A 24,035-nucleotide genomic window follows, 5' to 3' on the forward strand; every position below is an offset into this window, starting at 1 on the left:
CACAAACCCTTCCCTGCATCTTCTTCAATCTACATTGACTTTCTTTTAAATGCAAACAAAGTATAACAACACTATCTGCAGCCAGAAGACATAAGATTCATCTATTTTATATAAACACTTTCTACCATCTTGACTCCATAATTATTTTTACGGAAACTAAGCAACAATAGAGACAACAAAAAATATGTGTGGCAATATGGCAAATGGGCAGGTTCAAACAAAGCCTTTTCCTCCAACAGTCCTCTTCACAAGACTTTTGATCTGCTGGCAAATTTTGTTGCAATATTCCTGTGTGTGTATATGTGTGTGTGTGTGTGTGTGTGTGTGTGTGTGTGTGTGTGTGTGTGCATGCGCGCATGCGCGCTGGGGGAATATTAATACCTTCAAATGACAAGAAAGCAATTCAAACACTGTGGGATTTGAATGCCACCAAAATTGGTTCAATTGGACCACAAGAAAATGCCCAGAACTATACTCAACTCTGTACTCCATGGGATTACATGCCCCTGTCTTCATTCCAGCCACTTTCCATTCTGTTACTACTGTTATCGGTAGACTCCTCCTTCCTTCTATTATCAGGAAAACATCTGCATGAATGATCAAAATAGATAGATACTGGAGTCCCAGCTTTTTTCTGCAACATACTACTGATATCCTCAACAGACTGCACCTTGATACTTTGTTGTTGTTCAGTCATTTTCAGCTGTGTTCTCAATGGCGATTTTCTTGGCATAGATATTAGAGTAGTTGGCTGCTTCTTTCTCCAATTAATTTTACAGATGAGGAAACTGAGGCTAATAGGGTTAAGAATCCTGGATCACACAGCTAATAAGTGCCTGAGGCCATATTTAAATTCAGAAAGATGAGTGCTACTAAGTCCCACCCAACATTATTTTCCATAAAAAAAAAAAAAAAAAAAAAAAAATCATCTTTGCCCTCTACTAATTCTACTCCCTGCTCAGTCCAGACTAGCAATGTATATCTCATTCTACACTTTTAGTTCATCTGTCTAAGAAATGAGCAGGATGTTTCATCATCACATCAGTCTTCAGGAACTGTAGTTGGTCATGGTATTGATCAGAGTACAAAACTATTGTTATTTAATAAATTGTTTCCCTGGTTTTTTTTTCATTTCATTCTGTAGCACTGCATAGCAGTCTTCTCCAGTTCCTCTGAATATTTTTCAAAATTTTTACCATGTATGCAATAACAGTATTCCATAAAATGTATATGCCATAATTTGTTCATTCATTTCCCAATTAATGACCGCCCCCTTAATTTCCAGGTCTCTATCATTACAAAAAGAGTTGTTAGAAATATTTTTATACATTTGGATTCTCTTCTTCTGCTTTGATTTGACCTTTTTTTCCCCCAGTGTCTTTATAACACCTATTTTGTTCTCTCGGTCCACCTCTAAAATTAGGAGATTCATATGTTTCCAATTCAAAAATATTACAGTACTTTTTAAATAACTTATGCCCTTATCTGATCAATAGATTTATCCATGATGGCTATATTCAATAGACAACACAGAAGTAAAGTAGAAATGTACTTATAATACGATTAATTCAAAAAGCAATGATCGAAGTAGCACTTAATTTTTTAAAAAGCAACACAAATATATAAATTAATAGCATTCCATTTGTATTTTCATAGGTAATAAAATAATATTGTGTCAAAACTAGCACCATTAAGTACCAGACAAATATAAGCAAAAAAAAAAAAGATATTAGTATAGCAGAACAGATAACCAAAGAGGTAACTATACAAGTAAAATGAGGGGAAAAGGACTAAGTATTAATTAATAAGTACTAATTAAGCTTACTAGATACCTATTGTGTGCCAGCCAACAAGTTAGTCACTTTAGTCTCACTTGATCATGATTACGAAGAACCAAAGAAAATAAAAAACCCAAAATAACATCAAAATAAACAAAAACCAAAAACAGAAGTGACTTGAATTTTTTTTAAAAAATCAAAATGAAAACTTTCTTAGCCAAAAAAAAAAAAAAAAGAATGCAAAAAAAAGAAATAAAATTTACTCCAAAAGGAAGCAAAACTGTCAAAAATTACAAAATTCAAAAGTTATTATCTTGTCCATTATCACTGGGGGGCAAAAGTGGCTATCTAAATTCAATTCTAAACTCAAAAAATTAAAAGGAAAAATAAAATCTCAAGAAAAATAACAGTATTTAAAATGCCAAGAAAGAAAACTATGAACTTGAAAAACAACAAAAAGTTGAATGCCCCCATTGGACAGTATAAGTTTGTTTTGCTAAAGAGGAAAGAGACTACCCACATCTTCTTTCTGACCACCCTGAGGGTGAGACCATTTTTTTCCAACTCCTCCCTTTAGGACTCCCTATGGAAAGGATTTTTCCTTTAGTCATCATTTTTTACTCTGGGCCACCGCTGGGTGGAGAAAGAAAGAGTAGTGGTGAGGAAGAGTAGAAATGATTCTTTAAACTACTTCCTTAAAGAACAATGAGGATGAAAGGTGACCAGTTGCATAGGACCTTCTGTTTTGCAAACTCCCTTCTACCACTTTGTAGTCTTATTTGTGTCTAGGTATTACTTTATATTTGTTCATTTCTTCCCTGCTTTTGAAGCTATAATGATAGGTAATATTAAAAAGTCTTTGGTGCTTCTTTAGACCCTATCTGGTAAAAATTCCAACTACTGGAAAAAAGAATCTCCTTTTTTTGTGTCCCAGCTTAACCAAAGCCTCCCACAGCCTCCCACTTTAACTGCTTTTACTTTTTCCCCAAGGTCACTCTCACACAAGATATTTTAAAGAAACCAATTCCTTTTGAGAACCCGTGACCAATACAGAAAATGAAGAAACTTCTTTAAGAAGTGAAAAAATGGAATATAGACTCTTTGAAAAAAAAGCCAGAACGAAATAAGGCACAGGGAGATAAGAGTTTCACTGTTGTACTCAGCAGAAATAGCCATAGGTCTCTTTGCAGCCTTTTACTTTCCAACCCTTCCAGTCGGGAAACTGGCAAAAGCAGAAGCAACCAAATCACAGAAGCCTAAGTAGGGAGGCCTTTGACAAACTCCTGGGTCCACACAGATCATCCCTCAGTGGAATTATACCTTCTCTCCTGAGGACTGCCTTAGGTAAAATGTCTCCAGTTCTTACTCTCCCTTTTAAAGGAAGAAAGAAGAGTCTGGGCTTAAAATTAACTACAGCTCAAAATCTTTGATAAGACCTACATTCACAATTACCCTGGTGCCTTTGGAGGTTTATGTTCCAGACACAAGTATGGCCCTTGGGAACAGTAATTATGAACCATTTTAGAAAGGATACCTTAGGAATGGGTGAGGTTCAGTGTTCTCCAAGGCCCGCCTTCGCTAAACCTAAAGGCTATGGTAAAAAAAAAAAAAAAAAAAAAAGCTTTATTGTTAAAGAAACACCAAGAGGAATTCTCTTGGTGGGCATATCATTCTCAAGAGAGAAGTGATCTGCAAAAGAGTCCTTTTCTGAAGACCTATTTTATGCATGAATCTAAGGGAAGTCTACAATGGATGTGAAATCTTGCTGGGGGGTCATGACTTCTTCCAAGAAAGCTTATCTTGCTCCCAGAGGATGCAAGACCATTAGGGTTTGTAGATCAAAGGAGACATATTTTACAGGGCTCACTCAAATCAAGCAGAGTTTTACTCATCAAAATGACTGAATTAAGGTAGAAGAGTTAAACTGAAGCTCCAGGGACCAAATCTCCCAATTCCCCATTAAAGGAAAAAAAAGTATTTTGTGCTTCAAAGTTGTAAGAGTAAAAGTATATATATGTATACTGGAGGTAAAATACAGATAGGAATGGGTGGTGTACACTCATCAAGTCCATAACTGATGTCTCTCAGAAAAAAAGGGAAACCAAATAAGAAGGGAAAAGTTGACAAAAGAGAGGGACTTGAACTAGGAGAATAGGAGGTGGGAGAGGTGCCACTTAAAAATATTCCTATAGGGAAAGAGGTTTATATGCCTGTGATGGGAGATGGGAATTTTGTGAAAGATGTAATTGGGAAAAAGTTGGGAGACCATTTTCTTTGAGACACAGTATTGTGGCCCTATAGATAACACTCTGCCCCTAGAAAAGGGAAATTCAAACTTCTAAAGGCATCTGGCACTCAGATGGGTAGAATAACCATGAACTAAAAGATAAAATGTCACAGTCAATTTAGAAGAGAAAAAATTTGGTGAGAGCATGGAGTAGAACTGAAATACAGGATAATTTCTACCATGAGACACTGCTTCTTCTATTCACATTACTTTCATTGAAGCTTCATGAATTGATACTTCCAAGAATGTGACACATCAGAAAAAAAAGTAACCATGTGGCAAATCTATAAAGACAATAACATATAAGTTGGCTAAAAGAAGGAATTCAAATATAATTCTTCAGAAACTTTAATTCTGTGAGGAAAACAAAGAAATTCAAGGAATAAAGATTCAGATAATGAACTGGAGAAAACCATTTCAAAGTAGAAAGATAAAAAAACTAACGAGGACAACAAAGTAGTAAATTCCATCTTTGAAAAAGGGACCATTATGTTTAATAATATATCTATATCAGATTGCTTGCCATCTTGAGGGGAGGAAGGAAGAAAAAAATGTAAATAGCTCCCATATGCCTATTTCAGCAAAAATCTAAATATCACATTAGTAAATAATGATCACAAAATCTAATGAAAAAGCACACTGGGCAACTTTTTCTTCCATCCTAAGACTACTTAAAACTATAAGCAATATAAACTACTTAAAACTATAAGCAATATAAAAAATGGTAGCCTCCAACACAACCAGAGACCAATTAAAAACACTACCTATAAAGCTTTGTATTGTGAGGTAGCAAGAACAGAGGCTCTAAGTTTAAATAAACTAATAGTAAACCTACAATATTGACCTTGGAAATAATTGAGAGCAATAGAAACCTGGATGATTACTAGTATTTGATAACAGATTAGTAGGGATGAATAGCATTGAGGCCCAGGCCCTTTTAAAGGCTTCAAAGTACATAAAAGTCCCAACCAATAAAATTTTATTAAAAATCTGTTATTAAATACCATAGATGGCCCTGAAGACATAAAACTCTCAGTTTCAAAGATCCATAAGTCCTTGTGATGGGGGTTGAGATTCCTTTCTAATTGCCCAACCCATGGCTAACCTTGATTCACAAATCCTGGTCAAAGGCACCCTTTGAATATCCGGGCCCAGCCCCCCACTATCAGCTCAACTTCCCCCAGCCTTCACCTGATCTGAGCTAACTGAAAAGCCCACCAGAACTTGGTACCACCCATCATCTTTTGGGGAAAAGAGATGAGCCGGAACTCCCTCATGGCAGGAGCCCTCCCAGCCAACACATGGTATCCTTCCAGCCAGTAGAGGTTCCTGCCTCCCCAGTGGCCACCTTTGGCCCTGACGTCTTTCTAACTTAACTTTACTTCCAAATTTCTACAATAAACCTTCTATTTATCAATCTAGGTTTTCGGGCCTGTAAATTCATTTTACAGGGGACACTGCGCCTCATGGGATTATCTTATTATCTATGCGCCAAGAAATGGGGTTCCCCCTTTCCTTTCCCTCATTACTAGTCCCAAAAAGTGAAAACTTGTTCAAGAATACAAGGAACCTAGAGTTGACTAAGCAGGATTAATCACTTCATAGAAAATGGCAGCAGGATAGGAGAGAATTAAATCTATTGTAGAGAACCAAATCAAGAACAAATTTTTAAATAAATAAAATAAAATCACAAGAAACCCAGAAGAAATCAAAAGAATTATTGGAACACAAAAATGTGTATCCAAAAAATTAAATTCAAAAGACATTAGCTACAAAAATATGAAGTTAACAAAATTAACAAACTAGTAAAACATCAAATAGAGATCTTAAATAAACAAAATCTTAGGAAAAGGAAATTAACCTAAAGACTAAAAAAAAAAAAAAAAAAACAATCAAAAGAATAAACCTAGTACACTTGAATTTATGGGGAAAATTTTTAAGGAACTTTTAAGGAACCATTATTATTCCTAATAATAGTTGGCAATTCCATAGTACTTCAAGTTTTGCATGACTGTACATGTATAACCTCTACCAAATTTTTTGCCTTCTCAATGTGGGGAGGAAGGGAAGAAAAGAGGAGGTGGAAAAGAATTAAAACTTAATCTTTTTTCAGTTTGTGAAAATCTTTTTTTTTAATATTTTTTATTTTTCTAAATACATGCAAAGATAGTTTTCAGCATCAAAACCTTGTGTTACAAATTTTTTCCCTCCCTCTCCCTCAGAAAGTTAGCAATCCAATATAGATTATTTGCAATTTTTCTAAACATATTTTCATATTCATCATGCACAAGAAAAATCAAATCATAAGGGGAGGACAAACATGAGAAAGAAGAAAACACAAACAAACAACAACAAAGGTGAAAATACTATCTTTGATACATAATCAGTCTCCAGTTCTCTCTGCATGCAGATAGCTCTTTTCATCACAAGTCTACTGGACTTGCCTTGAATCACCTCATTGTTGAAGAGCCAAATCCTTCACAGTTGATCATCACATAATATTGTTGCTGTGTATAACAATGTTTTCTTGATTCTATTCCCTTCACTTAACATCAGGGAACTTAAATTTTTAACAAATGTTCACGATTATTTTGCATGTAACTGGAAATAAATGGCATGCACAATTGAATAGTTTTGTTTTAATAGTTCACAATTCCTTACTAAAATGATTGGACCAATTCACATCTCAGCCAATAGAGCATTGAAAAATGTGCTTTCCCATGGTCCTTTCAGCATTTGTTCATTTCCTTTTTTGTCAGTTTTTCCAAATTAATGGGTATAAAGTGTATCCAAAATGGTTATTAATTTAAATTTTTCTATTAGTGATTTTGAGCTTTTTTTCCATATGGGAAGTGATAGTTCAGGGTTTTTCCTCCGAAAACTTCCTATTCCTATTCTTTGATTGTCATTTGAGGAACGCCTCTTATTTTTATAAACTTGACTGAGTTTTTTATTTATCTTAGAAATAAGATTTTTATCAGAGAAACTGGCTGAAAAGAATTTTTTTCCCCACTGAACAGCTTTTCTTCAAATTTTAGCCTAACAGGTTTTGTTTGTACAAAACCTTAATTTTATGTTAAAAAAAAAAAGGGCCTTTTAATCTTCTGCAATCCTTTCTATCTTTTGTCATGAATTTTCCCTCTAACCATAGATTATGCAGAAAATTTCTTCCTTGCTTATTTTTTTTTTAATGCTGCACCTTTTATGTCTATATGACTTGCCTATTTTGAGCTTGGAATGTGGCATATGATATTAGATTATATCTACTTTCTGCCAGATAACTTTCATTATCTGTTGAACCCCAACAGTTGGGATCTTTAGATCAAGAATATCAAGGGAATTAATGGAAAAATAATATAAAGGATTGTAGCTTAGCAGTACCAAATTAAAACTATATTTTAAAGCAGCAGTTATCAAAACCATTTGGTACTGGCTAAGAAATACAGTCATGGATCAGAGAAATAGATTAGACACACACAACACAATAATCAAGGCTTATTGCAATCTAGTATTTGATAAATCCCCAAACTCTAGCTTCTGGAATAATAACTCATTATTTGACAAAAATTACTGGGATGAGTGAAAAATAATATCTCAGAAAATCGGCATAGACCTACATCTTATACCCCTTATCAAAATAAGGTCAAAATAGATACATGATGTGGGCATAACAAATCAGAAGAACAAGGGATAATTTACCTATCTGATCTTTGGGAAAAGGAGAAATTTATGACCAAAGAAGAACTAGAAAACATTATGAAAGGCAAAATGAACAACTTTAACTTTGTTAAATTAAAAAGGTTTTGCACAAACAAAACCACTAGAAACAAGAATAAAAGGGAAGTATAAAGCTGGGGAAAAAAATCTTTACAGCCATGATTTTTGATAAGATCTTATTTCTAAAATATATAAAGAACTGTGTCAAATCTATAAAAATACATTATCATTCCCCAATTAATAAATTGTCAAAAGATATGAACAGACAATTTTCAGATGATAAAATTAAAGCTAATTATAATTATATGAAAAAATGCTCTAAATTGCTATTAATTAGAGAAATGCAAATTAAGACAATTCTAAGGTAGCACCTCACATCTCTCAGGTTGGCTAAAGTGACAGGAAAAGATAGTGATAAATGCTGAAGGGAATGTGGAAAAACTGGGATATTAATGCATTGTTGATGGAGTTGTGAAATGATCCAACCATTCTAGAGAGCAATCTGGAACTATGCCCAAAGGGCTATTAAAAAACTCTGTATACCCTTTGACCCAGCAGTGCCATTACTGAGTCTGTACCCCAAGGAAATCATAAAGGAGGGAAAAGGACCCAAATGTGCAAAAATGTTTGTAGGAACTCTTTTTGTGATAACAAAGAATTGGGAAAAGGAGTGGATGCTCATCAATTGGGGAATGGCTGAACAAGCACTGGCATATGAAAGTAGTAGAATATTATTGTTCTATAAAAAATGATGAACAAATTGATTATAGGAAGTCCTGGAAAGATTTATATGAATTGATCCTGTGTACATTGTACACAATAACAACAAGAATGTGCAATGATCAACTATGAAAGGCTTGGTTCTTCTCAATGGCTCAGTGATCCAAAGCAATCTCCACAGACTTTAGACAGAAAATGCATCTATCTGCATTCAGAAAAAGATCAAAAGAGACATTGTAAACCAACACATGCTCTGTTCACTTCTTTTTTTTCTATTTTTTAATCTCTCCCATGGTTTTTCCCTTTTGCTCTGATTTTCTCTCCCAACATGATTCATAAAGTAGTGTATTAAAAATAAATAAACTTACAAAAAATACAACAGTTGGGATCTTTGGCTTTATCAAACACTAGACTATAATTCTCATTTGCTTTTGCATAGCTGTATTATTAATCAATCTCTCTATCTCTCAACCTGTTCAAAATTGTTTGATTAAGGTATACTTTGGGATTTAGTACTTCTGGGCCCTTTTCCCATGTTTTTCCCCCATTAATTCCCTTGATATGATTGATCTTGTATTTATCTAAATCAAGGGTCAGACCACTATGCTCCATGGATCAATTATAATCCATAGTCTATTTTTTTTTTTTTAATTTAAAAACCATTCTTAGCTCTCAGGCCATACAAAATTAGACAGTAAATTAGATTTAATCTATGGACCATAATTTGGTTACTCCAAATGCAAATGACTGTTATTTTTTTTCCTTAGTTCTATAAAGTAATCCATTGGTAGTTTGACTGGTAAAGCACTGAATAAATTAATTAATTTAGGTAATTTTAATTAATTTACTGTAGTTTTTATTATATTGGTTTGGCCTACTCATGAGCAATCAATAATTCTCCAATTATATGTGATACGGGTGGTAACCTCTTTAAGACTCCTTTTCTGATCCCCCAAACCCCCTTTGGGACTGACCTTTGATTTACAAGATATGGTCAAAACCACCCTTTTGTATTCCAAGGGGACAGATCCGTATCTGAGCTAACTTGGGCTGTAGCCAGCCCCCATTCTAATGATCTGCTCAGATTTCCCAACCCCCACATAGTGGGTTCTGGTCCTCGAGGAATCAACCTGAAACTCCACCCATAGGCCCCTTCAAGCAAATAAAAGAGCCAAGCTATGGAATCATCTCTTGGCAGAGGGTCGAAATATGCAAACACCATGCTTTGCATCACAGACTCTCTGTTTGCCATTTTTGGTGTATTTCTTCCTCTTTCTAATACCTTTTACTAACCAGACTTTAACCTTACTTCCAAACCCTACAATAAACCTTTTTTTTAATCAATCTAGGTTTTTGTTTCGGGCCTGTAAATTCCTTTACAGGGGACTCTTACGCTGCCATTAGAACTCATTTAACTCTGTATCCTTGCGCTGAATCCAAAGGGGTTGCAGGGGAGCTCTATCTGACTCCCTGTACCCCAAACCTGCCACTAGAACTCAATTCATCCTAATTTTATTTAGGTAATCCTAATTTTATTTAGGTATCCCTTATCTAGACCTCACCATTTGGCTAAATCTCATCATAGGGACTTATTTTAATTTGTTTAAAGATTACTTTATGATTGTGATCATATAATTCTTTTATCTTAGCAAGTAGACTCTCACTCCCTCCATTACCCATCAAAAAGTCAGAATAGGGATTGAGGAAGGGTAGATTTTTTTTTTTTAAGCTTGGATTTGCAGATTCTTTTTATTATTTTTTTTCCCACTCTCCCTTCAAAAGTTTGAGAAAGTAAATGGGACTTTTAAGCAATAGCATCAAATCAAGCATGATGCAAATTAGCGGTTGTTTTAAGCAGAGAGGTTAATAAACACAAAGTTAAAGACTATAAAAAAAAGAAAGAAGAAAGTTCAGACATCAAAAGACAATTTTAAACTGCCAACAAGACTTATTTAGTAGAGTTAACCTGATAAGTTACTTCTGAAACTTTATACAAATGTCTGACAAGAACATCTCTACAATGGAATGTTTAGACCCCAGTAATATTCTAAGCAGGGATCTGCCACCTGCCTACAAACAATTATTTCAGCAGCAGTAAGTTGGCCCAGGTTCCCAGATCTTGCTGAGAAAGCTGTTGTTCCAAGTTAAAATTATCCCATTTTGCTTCAATCATATAATGTATCTGGAACTCATAAAATTATAAAAATTTGTATTCGATGTAAATGAGGAAAATGCTGAAGTCTTCTGATCAAGGAGTAGGATAGCTTACAACATTATCAAAATGTGGACTGAAAAGCACAAAACCAGAAATAGGGCAGCTAGTTGGAAGGTGATTAGAATGGTCCAGAAAAGAGGTAACTGGGACCTAGACTAGACTAGGGTTGTACAAATGGGAATAGTAGCTAAGAAAGGAAGAGATGGGGGCCTGAATATTTGTATTAAATTAGTTAATAAGCATTTGTCAAGCATCTATCATATGTTAATCACTATGCAAGGTACTAAGACTACAAACACTAAAATGAAACAGTATTTGTCCTGTTTACAAAGAGTATACAATTTAACCAGCTAAGAGAATATATAAAAATATGGGCATAGGTTTGTTAGGGATTTTCCTTCTGAGAATTGCCATGTATGCCATTTCAGCTGGTAGAGTAGACCCAGGAGGTAAAAAGGGGCTTGGCCTCTAAGGCAGGAAGTTGTGTCTTACAGGTATTAGATCTTTTCTTAGGACACAGCACTAACTCCCTTCTGCCTACCTATGCAATGCTGAGTGGGCTAGACATGGGGTAATCTTAGAGGAGAGTAAATATAAAAGGCCAGCTTTGCCATAGGCAAGGAGAAGAATGCGGAGAGAAGTAGGGAGAGGCAGAGAGAAGTAGAGAGATTCAGGGATGCAGAGAGAGAGACACACAGAGACATACATATACTTTCTTAGTTTCCTGCTAACCCCTGCTGAGATTACTAAAAAAAAAAAAAAAAAAAAAAAAAAAAAAAAAAAAAAGACTTTGGCACTTTAACATTGGTCTCGTCTCCATGTCTATCCTGGAAATATTATGGCCCTGGCAATCAGTAGCCTTGGAGTGGGAAGTTACATAGGTTATTGGTTGATTTTTGGTTAAGATAGCATTGTAAAAACATTACAAAAAGCCAAATCTACTACTTTTATTCTTTCTAGCGGGACCTAAAAAGAATATTTGACTGAACAATCAAAATATCCAAAGAGAAATTTCATTAAGTCCTTTCAGCCAGCCCAGGGATTGAAAAAAAAAGATAACCAGAAACTTCAAAAGTTTCTGACATCAGAAGATGGATCTTCCTGAATTAGGTAAAAGATAATAAAATTAGTCTTCCCTTAAATCCAGTGAATGTTTCTTATAGCATTAGGTACTCTAATGAACACAGAACAGATGGGTCCTTCAGTGGAAAAAAATGAGAATGCCCCAACACTCCCTGCTACCAATAGATCAATGTTGTTAAACAACGTTTGATCAAATAAGGAAATGAGAGGACAAGAAGAGATAAAATGGACAATTTTGTGCAAAAGTTTTTCAATTTTATGTAATCAAATTAAAAACGGATGCATTTAAAATTAGGAAGGAAACAATTAACTAGAAGGGGGGGGGGAAGAATGTTTGGAGTGAATTTCTCTGATAACAACCTGATATACAAGCTATACAGGAAACTGATTTAAATATATAAGAACAAGAGACATTCCCTAATAGATATATGATCAAAGAACATAAGTTTCTTTTAAAGGGGACAAACTCAAGCTGTCAACAACCACATGAAAAAAAAAAAAGTTCCAAATCACTAATAAGGGAAATGCAAGATAAGTCAATAAACATTTATTAAGCTTTGTTAAGGTTTGTGTCAGATACTGTACTGAGTGTCAAGCATGTGAAGAAAGACAAAAACAGTCCTTGCTCTCAACTAGCTCAATCTACTAGGAAGATAACATAGTAATAATGTATATATAAGCTATAGATAGATAGGTATCAAATACATTAGAAGTTGTCTTAAAGGGAGAGGATTTTATATTTAATCCTGGAGATAATAGGGAGTCATTGGAATTGAATAAAGAAGGGATCGATATGGTCAGGCTTGAACATTAGAAAGATCACTATTAGCAGCCACATGGAGGATGGATTAGAGGGTAGAAACGTGAGGTGCGGAGGTTAAACAGAAGGTTATGGTAATAGTTTACATATAAAAAGATAAGGGTGGCAGATATGCCCTAGAAGAGAAAGGGATATGTACTAGAGAAGAGTAGAAAAACAGAAAAGAAAGAGAGCTAAGAAGATAGGACAGCAGTTGGTAAATGGATAAATGAGAATTAGTAGCTGAAAATAACACTTAGGTTGTGAGCCTGAAGAACTGGAAGGATAATGGTGGCTGACAATTATGGAGAAATTCAGAAAAGGAAAGAATTTTGGGGAGAAATTAATTAAGTTTTAGACATGCTGGGTTTAACATGTCTATGAGACATATGGATAAATAGATCTAAGAATTATCTGCACAGAAATAATAACTTAATTTACAGGGAATGCTAAAATCACCAAGCAAGATAGTATCATATAGTGGGGGAAGAAAAAAAGACAAAATCAAAGGAACTCAGATTCCACCATATACCCTTCAGATTAGTAAAGGTGACTAAATTAAAAAAAAAAAAAAAAAAAAAAAAGAGTAACAACTGTAAGAGGCTATGTACAACAGACACATGATTAATGAGTCTATGAATCAGCTCACCATTCTAAAAAACATTTTAGATTAATATCGCCAAACCAAAAAATAATCCAGAGATGCCACAACTAAGCTTATATTCCAAGAGTTAAAAGACAAGAAAAGACTCATATATGCAAAAAATATCCATAGTAAGTGCTTTTTGTTATAGCAAAGAACTGGAAACTTAGGGGATACCTATTAATTTGGAATAGCCGAATGAATTATGGTTTAAAATGTCATGGAATATTGCTGTAAAAATTACAAAAGGGTGAATCCAGAAAAGCACAGAACTTGGATAAATTGAAGCAAAGTGAAATGAGTAGAAGAACAAAGAATGTAATGACTACAACACTGTAAAGAAAAACACCTGTAAAACACTTATGAACCATGATCAATATAAAGATCAAGAACAATTTTCTTGATAGAGAAGGATGCTCCAAGAGATAAAAAAGAGTGAATAAAGCATTTATTAAGCACCACTATGTGCCAAACACTCGTAATCATTGAAGAACAAAATAGTAAAGTAAGTCATGGAAGGGACATAAGTGAATCAAACACACAAGTGGAGAAATTAGACTTTAAAAAGTCCCCAGGGCAGTTAGGTGGCACAGTAGATAAGAATACCACCTCTTAAGTCAGGTGAACCTGAATTCAAATCTGACGTCAGACACAACACTTTCTAGTTGTGTGACCATGGGCAAGTCACTTAACCCCAATTGCCTCAGCAAAAAAAAAAAAAAAAAATCCTCTTTTTCATTTAAGATAGGAAATACATATTCTCACACACATTATATATGTAAATTTAAAAGACAGTAGATTTCAATTATGTTGCCTGACAGCACTCTGGATAAAGCCATCTGAGGGGGGGGGGGGGGGGAACAACAACAAAGAAGCATATGCATTGTCTCTAATGAACTCAGTAGACACCAGGGATTTTTACTTTAAAACTTTACTTTTATTAATTACCCTAAAAGAGGAAGCATACACCAACTCATCCCAATTTAAAACAAGTAGACACTCAAATTTCTAAACAATATCATAAAAGATATGTTCTCACCAATTGATTCAATTCATACATGTCTATATTCCTATTTATATCTATCTGGTTACTGAAGTAACTTAGTATAAATCTAAGGTACTAAAACATGTAAACACACACACTGATTGAATGACTATTATTTAGTTAGACTCTGGCCCTAATCATGAGAGGGAAACCTCTGTTGAATAAAGGGGTTTAAAATTCAGTCATGCATAGTCATTAGTTTTGTACAAAGACCCTACAGAAAGACTGCTGCTAAGAAAGATTTTAGCTTTTCTTTTGAAATTTTATGTAATAGGATGATGGAACTTTAAGAATTATTCACTTCCTCTACAATATATTTTAAAGTTATGTGCTCTTGATAAAGATTTTATAGGAAGTGGCTTACAAAAATTATGTTTAAAGATTCATATGAAGTCAGTCTGAAACAAATGTTTAGGTTTCTAAGTTATTCACAAAATCCCTTAGATTCCTTTAGATTAAACATTCCTTTAGAATTTCTCATAAACAATATAATCAGAGAATCATAGATGAAGAATGAGAAGGGACTTACTAAATCCCAAATAGAGTGAGACTTAACTGAAGTTCCACTATACCCTGTTGTCAGAACAAAAAGGCATCAAGGATAATATCTAGCACGACCTATTAAAGGCAATTTGAGATTCTAATTTAGTTCAGAGACAAAAAAAACCAAACAAACAAAAAACTCCTGTTTGAGAAAATAAAGACTTTCCACTAAATTATGCTACCTCTCACTATACATTTGCCATGAAAAGTAGAACAAAAACAATACTCCAATACTAGCAAATAAACTTTAAAGAAAATAATAAATGTTCTTTCTTGTCATTAATTTTGGTACTTGAAAAAGGAAATTAGTTGCAGATGAATGAAAAAGTAAATGGAGCAGTGTGGAAATTCCAAAAGACCTCTAGGCACTTTTTTTCCCAAGTATTTTTATCCATGCTTTCTTTTTCTTGACCTGGAGACCACTTTCCAATTCACTTTAGGCATTTCAGCTTGTTCTCAGGGGTAGTCTGGAGAGTTAATTTTTTTCCTCTTAATATATGAAGTTTAAAGTTACAAATTTTACTGTCACATATGAGAGAATGTTTTAGAAGATCTGGAAACGAAAGAAATTTGAGATCTTCTCAAACTATGCCATATCCCCCTCCTTTCTATCATCTTCAGATACTTGTAAGCTTTTTTTCATGGGGATATTAATGGAACTATCTCAATCAACATCTTTATACCTTCTGTTCCACAACATTTTGTTAGGGAAACAAATTTCTAGCTTTATTCCTTCCTTGCTTGGTAAAAGGCCAGAAGTCTTGGTAACAGAACACCAATAAACAGTTTCTAGAACCAATCACCAGGACACCAAAAGAGTCAGCACAGGAGGAAAGAAGTTTAGAGAGAGGAAGTACAGCAATGCAATAGGATTTGAAGTGAGGTGGAAAAAGGGAAGAGGAAGGAGTTGCTGAAAGTGAGTAAAAGCCCGAGGTAGTTCCTTCTCTGAACCTTCTCACCTCTGGCAAGAAACAATAGAAATAATCAGGAGGAGCTGGGAAGAACTCCAAAGACCAGGCAGTCCATGTCTCATTTCCATGCCTCTGCACAGGTTTCCTGGAATGCATTCTTGTCATGACACCGGCCCACCCTGGATTCAGCTCGAATAGCACCTTTCCTGATGTATTTCAAACCTCCCCCCAAAAAATATTTACTTTGTTTATATTACCATATAAAATCTTAACTCCTTGAGAAAAAGAGCTATTTCCTTTTTTGTTTTAGTATCCCCAAATCCTAGAACAAAGTAGGTACTTTGTTGGTTGACTGAAGTTCTTTTTTTGGCTCATAAATGGAAAGAACACAATGTTTTCATTTGAAAGGCTGCAAACAGGTGCTAAGATAAATTTTTACATACCTAAATGGAAATTCATATGCCCACTTCTTAAGTTATCACTTTTTCCAAATATAAATATAACAAAATCCCATTAAAATATACTTCATTACTGCACATTAAGTCATAGGCTACATAAAATCATTTCCCCTAAAATTTAGCTACCTATAGAGAGATGGATAAGCACTATATCTGTGATTGTTTTCTAAGTATAAGGAACACTCAAATAAATTCCCTTTACCAATGCAGGCTGACCCCTTCTCTGTCTATAATTTTAAGATAATTTAAATCCTAGCTGACTGAGAGCCTAAGCTAATAACGCCAATGTGTATTAGGCAGGACAAAGATCTACTGCAAATTCCTAAGGCACTCCCCTAGAGACCTCCAGTTACCATGAAACACTGAACCATGACTCTTTGAATCTGCTCATTTAACTACTTCTGAATCGATTTTATTTTATGATTACCATTTCACATCTCAACATTTTCTCCCGAAAAAAGCACGAGACTTCTATCAAATGTTTTGCTGAAAATCAAATGCTTTGTAAGCTACATCTACAGCACTCTCTTCATATTTCAATTAATTAGCCTTATCCAAAAATGGGAGGGGGACCCAAACGCTATCTCTCTTCTCCCTCAAATGATCTTTGGACTGAAAATAGCAAAGCCAGGCCTCCCTACTATTGCCAATTCTTACAGTTGCTTCACAACGCCATTTCCAACATCCACTTTCCAGCACACCCTTAAATTAAAGGGTTGAATTCCTCTTTTAGAATGTAAGCTTCATGAGGATAAGGCCTGTCCCACTAGTTTTTATGGGTATTCCCAGTGTGTAGCAATCAGTGCCTGGCAGAAGATCTTATAAGCTTAGATCTATTATTTATCTATCCCTATGGCCCCAGGCAAGTCATTTAAATTCTAGGAGTTTCAATTTCCTCTTTTGTAAAATTGACTAGGGGGCATCCTTCTTGTCCCAGATCTACTGTATTATCTCAAGGTTGTCATTGTACCCTGACATGAACCTCCTGAGACATTTGTATCTCTACAAGAAATGCCCCCCACACTACTTTTTAACTTATCAGCTTTTTTTTTTTTTTAACTGTTTTGCCTCTTCATTTGATGTAACTGGATGTCACTTCTTCCTGATGTCAATGTGCCTTCCTGTAAGAGGCCTTTTCACAATTTCTAATCTGCTGAGGGTTTAGAAACTAGATAATCTAGTCAGTTAGTACAATGTATGCAAATTGCCTGTAAACAATCGTTATGGGGATTTCCAGAATAAAAAGTGCACAGACTTTAGTGAAAACCCCTCAGGATAGTAACCCTAATAGAGAAGGAACCCATCCTCTTTACCACCACCTACAACCAACCAACTGCCAGGGATGTTCAAGTAAACCAAAGTATCCTGAGAATAGCATTGCCTTGCTTCAAGCTTGGTCACTGCTGCCATTTTCCAGGAAAGTAGCACTAGTATAGATTCTACCTGGCAATTAATTGCCTCCACAGCAAAGAAGACTCCCCAAAATAAAGTTCTTGGCACTGTCAAATGATTCAATATCGGAAAAAAAATATATGGTTTTATCAATGGCATTAAAGATGGATTACCATTTGCTTTGCTGCTAACCCCTAAGGGAGACTGGATCTTTTCATTTGCCTTGAAAATTCCTGAGTCTTCTGATTTTAAAATGCAAAGTTATTAAAAGCAGGGACTGCCTTGTTTACCTATTTATAGGTTCAGAGCTTTACACTGACACATAGTAGCCACTTAATAAATTTTCTTCCCTTCATTTACTGATTTATTTTTTTTTAGAAAGGTGAAATTGATAATTAAATTCTCTAAAAGTGCTAAGTATTTCTCTAGAAGGGATAAAGAAATGACCTATGGTTTCACTAGCATAAGGAACTCTTCAAAAAGGAAAATTCCCTTTGGTCAGCACCTTCTCTTCCACTTAGCTTTTGAAAATTGCTGAGAACCTAAGAGAGGCTAAGTGATTTATTGGGACCCACAAAGCCAATATGTATCAGAGACAACATTTGATTCTTGATTCTGAAACGAGGTCTCTATCCACTAGATCGAGTTGCCTCTCACTTCTCACACACACACACTTCTTACACAAATTCATAATGTAGTTTTCCAACTGTCATACTTCTTCTAATTTTACAGTTAAAAGTATGACTACAACATTTCAAGAAATTTTTGGAAACCCTTTAAATCTCAAACTATTCGAGAAACCCCAAAAGTGAGTCGTTATTTCCCAGTTTTAGGATTAACTACTCTCTCTGGCTGCTTCTCTTTTTCCACTCATTTAGCTACTGTCCAGAACTGTGGGTAAAGGTCAGACAAAAATGAGGTTAAGAATTAAGTTAAATACAAAGATTATCTATGGACTGCAATTATCAAACTTTCTCTAACACTTACAGGAACAGGAAAGTTTCTCTTCCTTTAAATATATTGCCACATACTTAACTAAAAAAGAAGTCATTCATTTTCTAATGCAAAAAGAATCACTGAAATCCGTAACGGCCCAATAATAAATCCCGACCCCAGACAATTTTAGTGACAACTGCCAAGGGAACTCTAGTGCCAGATATGAAAGACTAGATTTGGGACTACACTTACACACACACACACACACACACACACACACACACACACACTTCCATACACCGGAAACTGACAAGGAAAGAAAGAATTCAAAATAAGCAACACTGATATTTGCATATTTAGCTAGGTAAAGCAAACCATGGTACTGATAGTCCAATTTCCTATCAAAAATGACAGCTGCCCTCCTCTAACTCCCCAGTCAAGAAAAGAAACCGAGCCCCAAACATTCGGAAGGCTTTTATTCTTGGGGCAACAAGGTCTGCTCCCCCTGCCGAGGCGCCGGGAGGAAAGTCCTCCGCTCCGCCCGTGCGCGCCCTCCCCCGGGCAGCCCTGAGGAGCCCCGCCGCTTCTCCGCTCCGCCAGTCCCCCGCTGGAGCTCGAGCTCACTCACACTCCCGGCCCCAGAAAGGGCGCCGGCCCCGGAGGGAGCTCGAGGCGGGGAGTCCAGAGCCTCCCGGCCAGAGGCAGAAACGGCCGGGGGAGGCAAGCGAGAACGAGCCCTCAGAGCCCGGGGGAAGCCCAGACAAGGAGACAAACCAAGAGAGCGTTCTGCGACCCGCGGCCGCCGCACCTCGAGGTGTGACTCCCCTCCCCCGCCGCTGCTCCTCCCCCCCCAATCAATAAACCCAACCCCAAGGCTGACAGGGGCAGCTGGGGCTGGGCTGGGGGGTGGGGCACAGGTGGCACTCACCGAAGTCTTCTTCCTCCATGTTGACGCTTCGGCAGAGACTGGGGGAACCCGGATCCAAAGAAGAGCCGGCTCGGTCCCGGCGACAGCTTCTGTCCCGCCGGCAGCGGCGGCCCCGGCTCTGGCTTCTGGACCCCGCCCCTCCTCTGAGGCGCCCGCCCGCCAGCCTGCCTGCTTGCTCGCTTGCTCGCTTGCTCGCTCCCGAAGACGGATGGCACGCGAGCACGCGCGCCCTCTGCCTTCCCGTCCCCTCCTCCAACCCCGCCCCTCCCCTGCTCTCGCCCGCGCGGGGCCTTCCTCTCTCAGGGCCGTCCCGCGGCGGAGAAACGCGAGAAGGTGCTGGGGAGTGAGTGAGAGCGCGCGCGCGAGCTGCCAGGAGGGAGGGGGAGTGCTTGCGCGAGCCTCCCAAGTGGCCCCGCCTCCCTGGTGCTCGGGTGGTGCTCCTTTGCTCTTTGCCAATCTATTAAAAAAATATTTTTTTCTGTGTATGTGGTGGGGGGGAGGGGAATTAGTTTGCGAGAGGGATACAAAGGTTCGGAGGTTCTCGGTCTGGATCCGACCACGTCCCAGGTTTCCAAGAGCTGGAGGTGTGGAGGGCGAGCGTGGCGATGTCTCCTGACGTCAGGCTTAAAGGTTAGGTTTATCCCGGCTTCCCTGAAGTGCTCATTCTAACACGCTTTGAACCGGGGAAAGAGTGGCTTTGTTTGAACCGACTTAAGAGGGCTAAACTCGCGCGTTGCCCTCTATTTGACACGAATCTCGGAGGGAGCAGAAGATGGGTCGATCATTTCAGTCTCAGCAGAGGAACCCTCTCTACTGTTGCCAACCGCAGCGTGTCTGTGACTTAGTAACTAAGTCGTGGGGAACTAGCCGAGGGAGCTGGAGGCACTTACTCCAGCGCGTCCGGCTAGTGCGAGGCACGCAGGACTCCAGCGCGTCCGGCTAGCGCGAGGCACGCAGGATCGGAACTCACGTCTTACTGACTCCAGTCCCATGGATGTACCATGTACGTGCTGTGGTTGCTCTTTCACAAACTGCCTATACCCAGGATAAAGAAATAATTAACTGAGGCAAGGCAATAGAAGAGCGATTGGGAAAGATATTCTGTAAAAGATGGGATTTCAGATGGAACAGAAAGGAAGCCGGAGAAGTCAGTAGCGGGGGTTGAACAAAGAGTTTTCCAGGCACAGCTAAATGGCGTATTTTGTTCTTGGGACAGCAGAGAGAGGTCAGCGCCAGTGGCTCAAAGAGTGGGGAGTGAGGGGTGAGAAACCCGGAAAGATAGGAAGGAACTGTTATGAGAGGGTTTGTGTTTGGACCTGGACGTACTGGAGAACTACTCAATTTTGATGGGAGGAGGAGGGGTGACATAGTTAATGGAAGATGCTTGGGAGTGGGGAGATATAAAGCAGGCAGCCCCACCAGCAAGCTACTGCAATAGCCAAGTGTCAGGGAAGAGAAGAAAGTACGAGAGATGTTGCAAAGATGGAATCAGCACGCCTCAGTAGCCGTTTGGATACGGGAGGTGAGAGATAGTAAGGAGTCAGAGGCCTGAGAGATTATGAAGACACAGTTTCTACAGTAATAGGGAAGATAGGAAGGGAGAAGAGAGTTTAGAAAGATAAGTTCACCTTGAGACGGGTTTCATCAAGTGAAGTAGCAGAGAAGGAGAAGAGAAGAGGACGCAGAATACAACCCTGAGTCCATCCATGGACTGAGAAGAAGTGGCAGAGAAGAAGAATGAAAAACCAGGAGGAAATGGTGTCTAGAGAGAAAAGGATATCAAGAAAAAAAGAAGTCATCAACATGGTCAAAAACTGGTGAGATCAAAAAAGAGAAGGTTTGAGAAAAGGCCATTAGATTGGGCATGTAAGAAGTTATTGGTCACTTTGGAGAGAGTAGTTTTAGGGGAATGATAAACTTAGAAGCTTGATTGTAAGAGATTAAGAAGAGAGAAAGTAGAGGCACCAGGCTTTTCAAGGAGTTTAGCCACAAAGGGCAGAGGACATATAGGATAATATTTATCGGAAATGGAAGGATCAGAGACAGATTATTTAAGAATAGGGAGACACGTTTGTAGGCAGTAGTATAGGAATCAGTAGACAGGGAGAAATTGAAATTTCTTGGTGCTAGTTACCGTACTTTTGCAATTCATCAACAAACATATCTTTTAAGTACCAGCATTTTTTATTAAATTTGCTAGACATTAAATTAGACATTGAATGGATTGTTGTTTGCCTTTCATTTTCACAAGCTTCTGTGATATCATAGATGATGTCTTGACTTTCTGTGAATTGAACATAAGGCAGATTTGCACAAAGTTGTCAGTTTCACTCTCTCTTCCAGAGTCCAATGGCAAGACAAAAAAAGTCAAGACTAATGGCCATGGCCTGGGATTCAGTGGATGACCTTGAAATCTTCAGGGCCCTACACCAAGTTTCTAAGTACTCCATAGTCCCTACTTCAGCCACTTTCATGGCTATTGGAACAAATCGTTTTCATCTGCACATTTCTCAAGATGGGGGGGAAGGAGGCTTCACATGCTTGGGGTGGACATCCCCTAACTCACAACAAGTTTGAAATCTGTCTGTTATCTTCAACCTGGTATAGCCATTGCACATGCTAGAGCTACATGAGAATTGGGTGACAGGTATACATCAAAGGTGAATGAGTGAATAAGAAGCCCTGAAAAGAGCTTGGTAAGCCCTTACACCATAGGTGCTAGTTCTTCTTAAACACCCCATACACCACAGAAGAACACTTCCCCAAACAGGATTTATTCCTCTCTTCCTATTCTATGTTTGCTGCCTGTAAGGCAGTTCCCTATATGTAATAAAGTCTTCTCCACCAACCAATAATAAGTTTTTAATAAGTTTTTAAGCACCTACTATAATCCTTCACCTCATGGAGCTTACATCTTTCAGCAAAAAAGATAACAATTACACTTAGAAGTTACATAAAAATAAGCATATACCAAAGTACATGTAAAATTTGAAGAAGGTAATTTGATGGGAAAGGTAGGAATAGTTGTAGGGAATCAGAAAAGTCTTCATTTAGGAGATGATGTTAAAAGAGAATTAAGAATTCTAAAAGGTAGAGGTGAGGAAGAAGTCCATTCTAACCATGGGGGACAGTCTATGCCACATAGATGGGGTACAGGATACTATGTATGAAGAATATCTAGTAGGGACAGTTTGGCTGGACCAGAGAGAGCATGAAGAAGAGTAATGTTTTAATGTGGCTGGAAAGGTGAGTTTGAGTTAGATTTCAGAAGACTTTCAACACCAAAAAGAAGTAGATCCTAATAGTAGCAGAAAACCATTGATCATTATTTTACATGGGGCTGCCATGGGCAGAGAGACCAATTATATTATTGTTATATTATTATGGTATGCATAGGCAAGAGGTGATGAAGTCTTGAACTAAGGTGGTAGTTGGCCTGTGTGTAGTGGCAGTTTTTGCTGCTTTTGGTCGGAAACCTTGTCCAACACTTTTTGAAAGTTAAAATAGATTATATCTACTGTTTTCCATTTAGCTATATCCCTATTTACACCACTTCATATAACTTCAATAAATTAGTCAGGCACAATTTTGTCTTTAAAAAATCAATATGGGCAGCATAGAAGATCTAACCCAACATTTCACAGGGCAGCCTACCCTTGACCAGCATCGCACAGTTTAGCCTTGCCTCCTCAAGCCTAGTATCATAGCAGATGCTTTTGTTGACACCTGGAAGCTGATTGGACAGCAAGAACTTGAATAACTACATGAAGTCTACTGGTGTTGGTTTTGCCACAAGGAAGATGATCAGCATGACCAAGCTTACCACCATCATCAAGATTCAGAGCACTATCAAAAACACTAAGTTATTCCCCCAAGCTGGGAGTGGTTTTATTAGACAACAGCTGATGACAGGAAGGTCAAGTCGACCATCATACTGGACAGAGGCAAACTTGTCCATGTCTATAAGTGTGATGGGCAAGAGACCATTCACTCAGGAGCTCCAGGATGGAAAACTTATTCTGATACTAACCAAAGACACTGTAATCTGCATTAGGACTTATGAGAAGGAAGCTTGAAATCAGCCTATTTTTCCATTGTCAACTTCACTGCTGATGGCTATCACTGAACTCAACACCACATCGCCTCATTTCTCTACCCCCCAGTGTCTGTCTGTCTGTCTGTCTGTCTCTCTCTCTCTCTCTCTCTCTCTCTCTCTCTCTCTGTCTCTGTCTCTGTCTCTGTCTCTCTCTCTCTCTCTGTCTCTCTGTCTCTCTCTCTGTCTCTCTCTCTATGTATATATATATTTATATATTTATTTATTTATAAGCTGCATCTGATGACTAGTCCCACGGCAATAAAGCAAATCCCATAGTCATGCTCAAAACAAAAATCAAAGTGCCCTGTATTTGAAGTCAATTTGAAAGATCATAGAGAAGTCTAGTTCTCTCATACAGTTTTCTAACTTCCATATATCTGAATAGGGCCCTGGGAATCAAAAAGGAACAGAAAAAAAATTCATATAGGGAGAAAATGGATCTTTAATTGAAATGATTTCCAAGTATTCTTTATGAAAAGATCCA

At 37.5% G+C, this 24,035-nt stretch overlaps 1 protein-coding gene and 1 pseudogene across 1 annotated transcript in view; one reads left to right on the forward strand and one right to left on the reverse strand.

Annotated features, from left to right (window-relative positions):
• The window catches only part of CYTH1 (cytohesin 1), a 183,990-nt gene extending 164,390 nt beyond the window's left edge, over positions 1 to 19,600 (reverse strand). The window contains exon 1 of the mRNA XM_074260277.1: positions 19,456 to 19,600. The gene's annotated coding sequence lies outside the window, so the exon portion shown is untranslated. The remainder of the gene's footprint in view (positions 1 to 19,455) is intronic.
• A 1,326-nt stretch (positions 19,601 to 20,926) lies between these two features.
• Positions 20,927 to 23,641, forward strand: LOC141540778 (fatty acid-binding protein, heart-like; annotated as a pseudogene).
• The last annotated feature ends 394 nt before the right edge of the window (positions 23,642 to 24,035 follow it).

Source organism: Sminthopsis crassicaudata, chromosome 4 (assembly GCF_048593235.1).
Source record: "Sminthopsis crassicaudata isolate SCR6 chromosome 4, ASM4859323v1, whole genome shotgun sequence".
NCBI lineage: Eukaryota > Metazoa > Chordata > Mammalia > Dasyuromorphia > Dasyuridae > Sminthopsis > Sminthopsis crassicaudata.